The sequence below is a fragment of the Vicugna pacos genome, chromosome 5, assembly GCF_048564905.1.
Source record: "Vicugna pacos chromosome 5, VicPac4, whole genome shotgun sequence".
NCBI classification, from domain to species: domain Eukaryota; kingdom Metazoa; phylum Chordata; class Mammalia; order Artiodactyla; family Camelidae; genus Vicugna; species Vicugna pacos.
The window spans coordinates 50,652,400-50,665,341 of NC_132991.1; the positions used below are offsets into that span (position 1 = coordinate 50,652,400).

The following is a 12,942-nucleotide window of genomic DNA, read 5'->3' on the forward strand; positions in this document are numbered from 1 at the left end:
ATTAAGGACCTTCTATGAACAGTGTCCTGGGTATAACCTATGAAGGGCCCAAAGATGACCAGAATGCATCTTCTGCAGTGGCATCTGCTAAACCGAGTAACAATTCCATATATTTATGTCATTAAAATCTTTTTTTTGTTATGTTTCCCTGACTCCCATGACAGGAAGCTAATTTTGGCAGATCGGTAAACAATATGAACTAACTCACAAACTATTTTAGCAAGAACATTATAGTCAACTATTCATAAAAGCTATAAACAGAGTTGGGCTTTAAAATGCGTATCAGTTCTTTAAGTCGTAGTTAAAATGGCTCTGTCTCCATGAAGCCTTCTCTAATTTCTATAGTCAGAAATAATCTCTAGTCTCTGTGGCCCCGCTTGCATTTTTCTTTATTTTTTTAAAATACCATCTTCTACATCATGCTCTCTATTAGTCTCAGTTGTGTACAGTTCTGGCTTTCTCCCTAGGTTTTATATTCCTTGAGACTAGGTGCTGTGCCTTATTTTCTCTGGCATGATGTTTCAGGCAGAGGAGATACTCAGTTAGTGTTTGCTAAATTCAGTCTGTAATACTCTTTGATGGCGCGGACCATACTAATCAGGCAGTGTGCATCTGAATACTTCACAAAATGTCAGTGTACACTGAGACGACTAAGTCATCAAGACAGGATAATAGAAAATGGGGTAAAAAAAGAAAGGCTGGTGTCAAGATAAACAGTGCATTGGGAAATTCAACAAGGTAAACTTACATAGGAAACAAATGCATCCTGAATAACTTTTAAATAGAATATTTTATTTCAACTTTACATATCTTGGGTACGCATAGGTCTGGATAAGACACACTATAGTCAAAGTCCTTAGATATTTCACCCACATTGACAAGTCAGAATCAGGAAGCGATGAACAAAGTTCCCTTCAACAGCAGGTCGCCAGTGGAATGCTAGTAACTGTTAACAACCGACTCTTGTGGGAGACGGAGCCCTGATTTGCAGCACTGCTGATTTCTATGGTGTAAATGTCCCTACCATGGCTACTTTTAAGCTATCATCACATTATTTAATGTAAGTTTGCGAAGAGATGCACACAAGTGGCTTTCCCAAGCCAGTAAGAGCTGGTGCCATTGCACTACTGCCCACTCCCTTCCTCATTTCCTTCCTTCCTTTACTTCCTTCCAGTGAAGAAAAAGGGAGCTATAGCAGGTGTAGGGGAAAGGGCAACCAAGGAACAGGGCCCCACATGGAGTTTTGCTCCTCAGTTTCCCCTTTGGGATTGTGTTTTAGAATGCATCACCTCCAATTCATACCCCCCACCTCATTTTTCAGTGCAACCTGAAAAATCCAAGAATTATTTCAGAAATAAAACAAAAATCTATCATTTCCTTGTGGGCCACAGATAAAAATGTTAGGAAGACTTGATTCATGATAAACGTTACTCTCAATTTGACAAAATGATATGAGTTTAGCTTCCTTGAATCAGGCAGAAAACTATATAAAATTATACATGAAAAAGACTGGAGCCACTGAATTATCAGGATTTTTAGCTTTTCTGCTGCTATACTAAGCTGTAACTTTCTAGCTACAAGCTACAGCTCATCAGTTGAGCCAACATTTGTTTATCAAAAATATATGTGCTTGTTTTCTCTTAACACAAAATATGCTGAAATAAAATGAGAAAAATTATCATGGTTCTGAGCACTTATGCAAATTAGAAAAAGCTCAAAGACCCATGGATAGAAATAAATCAGACCTCAAGACGTGCAACTATTAATAAAAACGTAATGTAACAGCCCACCCCAGAACTTGTTCAGGGTCATCTCTGTCAGATGTATCATCACCTTGACATCTTTCAGCATAGCTTGAGTTGGTTTAAGCAACTAGCCCATGGAGGTTCCTGGATTTATCTTCAAGCATATGCAGATGAAATCCAGCTTTTTGTGGCACATACTTAGCGACATTTAATGACACTGAAACACTCCTAAAAAAAAACCTTCCTGGAATAACTCAGAGGTACCAAAGTTAAAAATAAGCCCTGTTTTCTAAATTTAGGCTAGAATGGCTTGGGACGGCACACTCCCAGGAAGGATTAAAGAAGCTATTTTGGTTCCAACCCATATTTTAGAACCTTACTGGAGTTATTTATGTTCTTTTTCTGGATTTTCAGAACTTGGATCATTTTAAGCTACATATATAAGAATGAGAATTTAAAATCACAACTAGTTGGATAATCTTTCGATGTCCTCACTTGTACAACTGCCACACCAGAGTGTGGCCTGGCATGATTTTCTGTAACTAGCACTGTCAACTAACAAGAGACAGAAAGAAGACTGGCTCATCCTCTGGAAGAGCGACAGCTGTGGAAAGGGCTGGTGGCTGGCAGAGCGCCTGGGAAAGAGGGATCTGCCTACACAGCTGGCAGCTGAGGGCCAGTGTGTGTGCCACCATCACTACCGAGGCTTCTCCGGGAGCCCTTGGATGACATTCACGTGGTAAAATCCCAAACATCTAGATTTATTTTCAACTATTCCATTGAAAATATAAGCACCAACAACAGAACAAATTTGATGTCAAAACTTAAAACGTTGGCTCTCAACACTGAGAAGTTGTGATGCTTGAGGCTTAACTAGATCTTCAAACTGGCAATGGCTCTGTGCAGGTCTGAATCTCATCATTTACACTGGAACAGAAAATTAAGACTCAGTGGATTGCCTTTTCTAGGGTGAACTGAAGAATATTGTTTTAAAAACCATCTAAGAACTCAAGAATATATGAAGGATTGAACGATTTAGCAGACAATTGTCTTTTGAGGGGTGGGGCAAGGGGTTCCCAGAATTTAACCTTATGTCTCTCTGAGGAATTCATACCTTGCCAGTCTTGGTTGGAGGCAAAGTCTGCTCCTCCCTGTAAGAGACTTTTGTGGATTGAATGTGTACATCCCTCCAGAATTCATATGTTGAAACCCCACCCCTGAATGCAATGGTATTGGTAGGTGAGGCTTTTGGGAAATAATTAGTATTAGATGAAGTCATGACAGTAGAGTCCTCATGAATTGGGTTAGAGCTTTTCACAGGAGAGCTTGCTCCCTCTCTCTGCTCTCTGCCACTTGAGAATACAAGGAGAACTGGGCAGTCTACAACCCTGAAGAGGACCGTCATAAGAGCCTCACCGTACTTGCGCCGTGATCTCAGATTTCCAGCCTCCAGAGTTCTGAGAAAGGAATTTCTGTTGTTTACAAGCCTCCCAGTCTATGGTATTTCTTTTACAGTGGCCCAAATGGACTAAGAGCCCAAAAGGTCAGATTTTCATTTTCTCAGCCTCCCTTGAGACTAAGACCAGATGAATCCCATGGCATGAACCTAGGCTCTGTTTCTAGTTTCTTCCAATTGTCCGGAACCTGGTTCTGCAGGCTTTGTGGTAAGTCCGTGAGCTCCCCAGTGCCTTCCCAACATGTTTCTTTTCTGCTGTAAATAGCCAGTCAGTTTTCTGACTAGCAACTAACCCTCTGGATTATTATAAAATAAATTACAGTCAAAAAATTTATTTCTCAAAACAGTTGTTTGTTTGATTCCCCCTCCCCCCAAATTAGACCACTTTTGTTTCCTTGTAAATGATTCCTATGCAGCCATATTTAAAAAATAAAATGGCAGCCTGGCAGGTGTTTCTATGCTTTCCTGACAATGACCTCTCCTTAGGTTCACTAGAACCAGCCCAGGGATCTAGGTCATCATCTCTTCCTTACTCTCCTCACCTCTTGTTGTTAAGAGCCTACTTTCCCTCCAAGCAAATTAGGAATAAAATTCACCTGATCATTCCCATATACTTTCCTTTATCCCTATTTGCCATCCTGCTGCTGCTCCAACCTACTTGGAGGCTCCAGCCCAACACCCTATCCCATCACTGTGTTTAATCACAGGTTTCCTGGGATTCTTCCCACAGGTGCCTGCACCCTCCCTGCCACCCCCATGTTTGTGGCCCATCTCGACTTAGGATACTGTTTATAATGAACTTGCATGTTGGAGAAGTGATTCTTCTACCACTGCATGAAGCAGATGATTCATAACTACCTAAATACTCTAATGATTCTGTTTGATGTCCCAAACACTAGGTCCTCTGTCTTTTAAGTTCCCTCCCAAATTCCTTGTCCATTTTTGTGTGACAACTAATAGGACTCCCTGACATACACGAAGCCTAACAAAACAGCAGTATTACCACTAGATTAAACAAAAGCTGGTGATTAGCAGTGATACAGAGAAAAAAACAAACAAAGCAAAGTACAGGCAGAAATGATTCCCGTGTATTTTGAAACCACTCTGGAATGACACTGTGGATTTCAGCCTTCAATACACTGTCACAGAACAGCCCATCTTTGTGTGGAGGTAGAGGGGCTGGCTAATCAGACAGGAACTTTGGTAAAGTTGCCAATTTCCACCAAAGAATATTGATTTGGTCCCTAATCATAACTTTTTCTAAAGCAGACTTTGTTTGCCTGTTTGTGGTTTGTTTGTTTTGGACAAACAACCCTAAGTGCCTGCTGTCCGGGTCCTTGTCAGGGAAGGTAATCTTTACACCCTCTACTATCCAGTTTAATAAAAACCCAGTCGAGATTGGTGATCCTTGGGGAGAGCTTTTTAAACAATTTGTTCTAAATGTTCTAAAGGATATCTTTAGAACAGACATAGGATTACCTTGTTGGACTACACTTTTCTATCTTTTTACAGCTTCACTGTTGCTGGGTTTTGTCATAAAGCCTCCAAACTTTACGGGAGCAGAAGTAACAGACAAAACCCCTCGGCACGGTTTCCTCAGGAGGGATGCTGTGGGTGTACTTCCTGGCCCAGACACTCTCCGCCTCCTACACGAAACTTCATGTGAGAAATGCCTCTTAGTCACATTCTCGTGCATGCAAAGAAATCTTTGCTCCTTTATTATTAAAGAAAAAGAGGAAAAAAGGGTTCCTCTTTTTCTTTAATAATAACAATTATGTAAATGACACACATGCCCTTTCACTTCACCAACAGATGCAAGAATGAGGCTCAAGGAGAGAACTATGAAGGAATCCAGAGCCTGATTATTTATATTTTCCCTCTGACTTTACCTAAATGTATGGTATATAAGAGTGTGTATTTGTGTGTATGTGTTTGTATGAGTATATATTTATAAATGTGTATGTTTATAGATATATTATGGTTTTCTAATTATAATTCAGCCATTATTTTCTTATCTATTCATGCTGTAAGCTGCAATAAATCCTCTGTGGAAGGTAGAATATGAATAGATATATAATCATATGAATAAATGTGGCCAAATACTATGCTAGGGTGAACTTTAGCCCTTACCTTAATTAACAGTAATCATTTAGTAAGCATGTACTACTGTGTGTGCAAGACACATTCTGGACAAGAAGAGGGAGCCCAAGACAAAACTCCTGACCTCAAAAGTCTTGAAATGTAATTGAGATAATAGGGCTGGTAAATAAGAATGTGATATAATAAACATACTATAATAAATTACATAGATATAACACACACACATATATATGTACGTGTGTGTACACATGGACAGACCAAGTCATACTATTCCTCCCTGCTTGAGAGAGACAGAAATTAAAGCAGACAGAAAGTGCATCTCTACAACTACGTCCCCCCACGAAGGGCAAAGCCCCCTCTCATTGATCTCTGCTGTCCTCAGTGAGGCCCAGGCAGAACTGTGAGACTCCCTCAGTCCTCTCTAAATCCAGGGTGGTTTTGTTTAAAACAACATTTCAAGAAGATCTATTAATCTATATATATTTTGATATGTACCGTAAAAGGAAGAGTTATTTTATTTTTAGGAACATTTTTATTGTAAATTTAAAAACACTAAAAATTTTTCTCTTTTTTTACTGTGATCCATGGAAAAATACATTTAACTTCATGACTTAGAAGGTACACACACACACACACACACACAACTGAACCATATGTTTCACAAAACACTTTTGAGCTGTCCCATGTGTGACACACTCTCTTTTCTACTCTAGTTTGGTCCATTTTATTTCTTAAAACATTCTTATTATAACCCATTAAATTAAATTTAGTATAAATAGCATTGTCTTAAAGAAAAAGGAAGTTCAAATTTCCAAGGGGCAAATGTTTTAATTTACTGAAGGAAAACTATTCTTTTAAAGATTCAGGGAAATTGGGTCAACTTCAAATGGATGATACAGCATACACGTCCTTATCTCATAAGTATTTGCTCAGAAATCCAAAATATGTAAAGTTATGACTCATGCAGCTCTCCTTCAGAGGGGAAAACACACCCCCAAGTTGTATTCCCATTAGAAACACATCACCCCACACACGTAAATCACATTTCACATTCCTTTAGTATTAGTGTCTCCACATTCTAAATATGGGCTTGACTTAAAATTAAGCTTCTCTCTAGCCTTGGTTATAATGAACTTTAAAAAGATTTTCATATATGCATATAATTTACTAATTCTGAAAACTGCATCATTACTGACTCATCAGTGATAACCTTAATCTTAGATTTCCAGACAGAAGAAAATAAATTTTTTCAGGAAACAAAGGGAAACTTCCTCTCTCATTAACTGATACCATGGTTAATCACCCAACTTAAAGAATTTGGAAGGTAAAATGCTACCATTATTAATAACTCTGCTCAAACAATAATAAAAATTGTGAATGGAAACATCTGCAATTTGCCAACATAGCTCTTATGCTTATTCATGCCAAAACATGTCAGAGGGTTTTAACTTTCCTTAGGAGAAGATTAAGTAAGTTATAGGTTTTTCATCCTGTCAACTCTAAGATAATACTTAATTCTTACTGTGTCTCTGCAGTGCCAGATCACACTGGACAGAAACCTTTACCTATAACAGATAATTCTATTCTAGTTGCAATCATATCACATTAACTTGCCAACCTACCAATTAATATTCAACCAAATAAGAGCTTGGTGAACTGGCAGGTTTGGGACACTGTGCCTGAAACCTGCAATTTTAACTATAGAAAATCTGGGCAGGAAGCCCTCTGAAAAGATGATCAGCTTCATTCCTTTCTTATGGAACTCTGAAACCACCCTAAATCAAGAGTCCTCTGTTCTCTTTTAACTGGAAGAGAAGAAAAGACATTCACATAAAGGCTGACTCAGTGTGTAACCAGACCATACAAGGTCCATTATGTGTACAATCTCATTTAATCCTTACGTCTGAATGTTGTAGGAATTATCATCTCCATTTTACAGAGGGGACACTAAGGCTTGGTAAAACTGGGTTAAGATAATCATGGAGAGTGCATGTTAGAGCTGGGAACTGACTAAGATCTGACTCCAAAAACTAATGCTTCTCTCTCATCTTCCCGAGTAGTGGGCTGCAGGTGGCCACACAGACAGGCTCATCTCTTCACAAGTCCACATCCAGTAAATACACCCACCAATAGCTTGAAATCAGCCATGGTGGGTGTATTTACACTGTGCAAACTGGCAAACACTACGGATCAGAACTTTCTTCTTCATAGAGTCATTTACCAGCACACCACTACCTATAACATTTGTATTTATTATTTTACAAATGTCACAATTGGATGTTTCTATTGGTCAACTTTTTTTCATTTTCCAAAGCTAATAAGAATATAGGTATAATACCTTCCAGTATGTACTTCCCATATTTATTGCCTGTGTACCTTTACCTACCATTAGAAAAACTTCAGGGAAAGTAGTTACAAAAATATAATAAATTCCCATATCTCCATCATCCAGATTTAATAACTATCAAGATATGTCAACCTTATATCATTTATACCCCCCACTTTTCTCCCCAGCTAGATTATTTTTAAACAAACCTCAGATATTATATCATTTTATTTATGAATACATCAGCTTGTATTTCTGAGATATAAGCTCATTTTAATGATACCATTATCACACTTTAAAACTATTAGTAATTTTAAAATATCATTTAATACTCTGTCCATATTCAAGCTTCTCCAGTTGCTTCAAAGCTGTCTTTTGTAAAGTTGCTTTGTTCAGGGGGATGGTATAGTTCAGTGGTAGAGCTTATGCTTAGCATGCATGAGGTCCTGGGTTCAATCCCCAGTACCTCCTTTAAAAAAAATACAAAGCTGCTTTGTTCAAATCAAGAACCAAAGTCCACATATTACATTTGGATGAAATGTCTCTTAAATATTAATTTATCTTAATATGTTAAATAATTTAATTTTGTAATCTTACCCCCTCCCCTTTTCTCTCACCATTTATTTGTAAAAGAAATTGAGTCATCCATCCCATGGAATGTCTTACATTTTGGATTTTACTCATTGACTCCATGGTTTCATATAACTTATTCCTCTTTCTTCTGTATTTCTTAAAAGTTTGTAGTTAGACTTAGAGTCCTGGACAGATTCATGTTCTACTTTTTGGCAAGGACATCTCATGGCAGGGACTGTGTAACCGCTACTACACCACATGAGAAGGTACATAATATCCATCGCCTCTGTTTTTGTAATCAGTGGGCTTTGGTGTTCCCCGCCTAATCCATCTCTTGTGAGACCCTCTATCAACACTTCACTGAATGGTTTGGGCAGAGTTCATGATCATTCCCTAGATTCATTATTTTAGTAGGGATTGCAAAACAGTGATGGCTTATTTCTTTCATTCTTTCTGCAATTTTTGGCCGGAATTCTTTTATAAAGCAGACATTTTTCTTATTAACTATTTTGTTAGCACAATTTACAGTTTTTCAGGAAAAGCAGGATAAATGTTTGTTTCTTTCCTTTTATCAACCAAATTTTAGAATGAGTTTATGCCCTCATACCCTTCAAAACTGATCAGTGAGGTTTCTGAATTTTACTTTTTCCTTTCATTATGTACTCATGGATTTTAATATATTTTATGTGTTTCAATAAATTTCATTCAACTTTTTTTATTCATTCATATTGGCTCTTACATTATTTTTTATATGACCCCAGGAGTTTTTGATAGCTTCCATGCTTTCTGGTATATTCCAGGCTCCTATGCATTTCCTGTTCCTGTCCTACAAACGGATATATTTCTGAGGAGCCGGATTTCTTCTTGTGGGAAGTGGTTCTGCCCACTACATAAACTGATTCTGTCTCATTCAGGAATCATTTTCAATCAGAATACTCCAAGCACTCATAGGATACAGATGAAGTACAAAGAACTGGCAGCCAGCATCTAAAATTATATTTCTTAAAGCAAAAGTTGCCATCTTACTATAGGATCTGTCAGGTTAAATGTACACAATGTAATCTTTATCATAACCTAACTCATTACGGATTGCCTCAAGCATATGAAGGAGGATTATTTACAAGACTACACTGGACATACACTGTGTATTAGCAGAGGACTGGACAGATCCAGATTTGTGCAATCTGAAGTCTAAACAACTGGGAGGGGGTCTCTCTTTTAGAAAATGACTATGAAATTACAAGCAAAAAATTAAATAAGAAAGTGAATATTTATTTAGGTTGAGGAAAAGAATCAGTACAAATTACAAATGTAAGAAAGATTAAAAACATGAAATTCACAAAATATAAAAAAGAACATATTTTTATTAATTTAATCCTACATTTTTGGGTCACGTACTCTTTGGTCACTTTTTCACATAATTCTGATTTTGTAATATTATTCTATAGAAAGAACAGAAGATAACTCACTCTTTCCTCTAGTATGATTGATGAGACTTTCTTTTAATTTTTGATAGTTGGGAGGTTTAAAAATTCGTGATTTAACACACAAACATACTCTTATCTGTAGGACTACTATCGTTTGTGCCTTACTCAGGAATTTCGATAAGTTCTTTTATAAGCAATTCCCATCAAAGAAAGGAAAACTGTATGGTACATTTATAATTCTACAAGCCACTGTATTATCTAGTATATTTTTGCCACGAGAGAACTTGTATTGTGATTAGAACTAAATCATCCAGTTTAAAGTTTACATGTTTGGTGGCTGAAATTTTACACAGAGTAGCTCCTGGTTCTGTGCATTTCAATCATCACTTCTCCTCTACTACCTATATACTTCCAGGGGTAGGTCCTATAAGACACTCTCATAACACCAAACATAGCTCTGACCCTGCTGGGTGAATCAGCTGAGTATGCGACAGACCCAGAAGCTACTCCTGCCCCCGGATGGTGGCGATAGCTTAATTATACACAGAAGGGATTGCAGACCCCATACAGCACCCACTAAACTCAAAGAAAACATCTCTACAACCTTTTGTCCTCTATGCCCAAAGTTATCTCCAATCCCACTCAACATGAGGGAAAATGAGATGAAGGGGAAGTTGGAGTGAAAGGAAACAGTTGTCTTAACAAGTTGTGGTTAAAATGTCTTACTTTAGAAAATATTGCAAAAACATACAACTACCTGAACACACTGCTCAATTCTCCCTGGACCTTGGAAGGGCCCATACAAGCAAGGGGCTCTGAAGTATATGCCTCATTGGCTTCGCAGTGATTCTCTATCTCAAGAGAATCCTCACCTCACTGCTATGTCTTTTCTTTACCAGCTGTTCATCAAAACATTTTAATACAATGGAATACTATTTAGCCATAAAAAGAATGAAATAATGCCATTTGCAGCAACATGGATAGACCTGGAGATTGTCATACTAAGTGAAGTAAGTTAGATAGAGAAAGACAAATATATGATGTCACTTATATGTAGAATCTAAAAAAAATTACACAAATAACCTTATTTACAAAACAGAAACAGACTCACAGACATAGAAAACAAATCTATGGTTACCAGGGAGGAAAGGGGAGGGGAGGAATAAATTGGGAGTTCCAGATTTGCAGATAATAACTACTATACATAAAATAGGTGAACAACTAGGTCCTACTATATAGCACAGGGAACTATATTCAATACTTTGTAATGGTCTATAATGAAAAAGAATATGAAAAGGAATATATATAACTGAATCACTATGCTATATACCAGAAACTAACATAACATTGTAAACAAACTATACTTCAATTAAAAAAATTAAAAAATTTAAAACAAACAAACAAAAAATATTTTAGCCTTTCTGTGTAGGACATTTTCCCAGTTTCTTGAACAATTACAGAGCTATTTTCTGACTCCTTGACCCCACCCTTAGTTGACCCCAGTGCACACAGACAAAATTCAGTGCTTTCCACATCCTTCACATAGTCTTCACCAAATCCTCCATGTGAATGCAAAAGCATCGTAATTTTGCACTGTCTTGAAAACACCCCTATGTATAACAAAAGAGAAATAGTATCAGATAACTTTTCTCTTCCAAACTCTTCACTGGTGGAATTAATAGTTTATATGAGTGTAGGGGAGGATATAGCTTAAGTGGTACAGTGCATGCTTAGCATGCATGAGGTCCTGGGTTCAATCCTCAGTACCTCTTCTAAAAATATAGAAATAAACCTAATTACCTCCCCCACCGAAAAAAAAATTGTTTATATGAATGTACAGTTTATAAGAAGCTGTTTGTGGATTAAAAATACAGGATATTTATTGAAATATATGTAGCCACTCTTGGCAGCAACCCAAGAGTACTACAAATGAAACATGAAGAAGTCGTAGCAAATGATTTCTAGCTTTTATTTTAGTACTACAGCACGCACACTAGCAAGGGTAGAAACAAATGCACTGGCTTTAGTTAGAGTACGCTGTGCCTCTCAAGCCTGGGAATTGCCGGCAAGCATTTCAGAAAAATTTCCAGAGCTATTATTAGATATAATACAGACTTTCCTACCTAGTTTTCAGTCCTGAGGTTTCTGGCAGATGCCTTGGTGATTACAGCGGCAGTAATGCTCGGCATCCCAACATTCTGCCCCGGGACCAGCAGCCGCAACTGATCGGGGTTTTGCAGAAGGAATTTTTATTTTTATTTTTCAGATACTTCAAAACAAGGGCAAGGTCATTCCCAATGCCAGAACTCCTAGCTAAGCCATCACTTTTCCTTGTGAATCAAAAGTACTGACGGGGGAAAAAAAGGTACAAAAACAAAAATAACAAAGCCCACAGAAAACCCAGTTACCAAGAAAACAAGCCTTTAAATATAGTATTAGGAACTCTGGATATCCAGAATACACTGTTTCAAATTTAATACCAGCATCACCACCAGCACCAGCAAAATCACAGGTAATATTTATTTTGCACTAACTATTCATCAGGCACTGAGCTAACTGTCTCATATGAAACTTTTCAGTATCCCCGTTTTACACATCAGGTGGATGAGACAGTCAAAGAATAATAAACTCGACCTGGTAAGTGTTGGATGGGGACCAGGATTTGTCCCAGGCAGTCTAATTCCAGAGACAATGTGTTAACTCCTGCTCTATACTGCCCTGCAGTGTTCCTACACTTGAAAAAACTTCTCATGATCCTGAATTTGCAAAAGTAATAAAAATGTAAATTTCATTATTACAAGAAAGAACAATATTAATGCCTTTTCCCTTTTAGATTCTAAACTGATCTTGCATAAGATGATGACACTGGATTTTGCATCTAGTTAGTAATGTCATATTTAGGTTTCTCAGTGTTTTTAAAACAGCAGTTTTTGCATACTTGAAAACAGATTAACTCAACAACATTGGAAAATAAATTCTTAAACTGATTATATATAAAAAGCAAACCTAAACTTTTATCAAGCTGGTAAGAGAAGAAAAAAATAGAGCTAATCCACATACAAGCTAATTTTTAAAAAAAAAATTCTGATTATATAGAGAGACATATATCCTAGGGACAAAAAGAATTGTAGGAAGTCTTGAGCCTGACACAGTAAGTTCGTTGTTGGCAGAAGTACTGATGTAGTAGATGTGATACTATTCTGTGCGCGTTGTAGGACTGAGGAAATAATATGCTGATATTGTAGGGTACGAGGATTCTCAATCGGGAGAAGAGAAATACACAAATGGACTGGGAGGGGAGAAGAGGAAGGAGCC

General features: G+C 37.4%; 1 protein-coding gene across 6 annotated transcripts in view; it reads right to left on the minus strand.

The window, feature by feature from the left end:
* ZNF385B (zinc finger protein 385B) overlaps nt 1-12,942 on the minus strand; it is a 367,671-nt gene that overhangs the window by 148,233 nt on the left and 206,496 nt on the right. The window contains exon 1 of one of the 6 annotated variants that reach the window (XM_015244396.3): nt 11,751-11,769. The exons of the other annotated variants lie outside the window; for them this stretch is intronic. The gene's annotated coding sequence lies outside the window, so the exon portion shown is untranslated. Of the gene's footprint in view, nt 1-11,750; nt 11,770-12,942 lie in introns of those variants that run through there. 6 annotated transcript variants of the gene reach the window in all.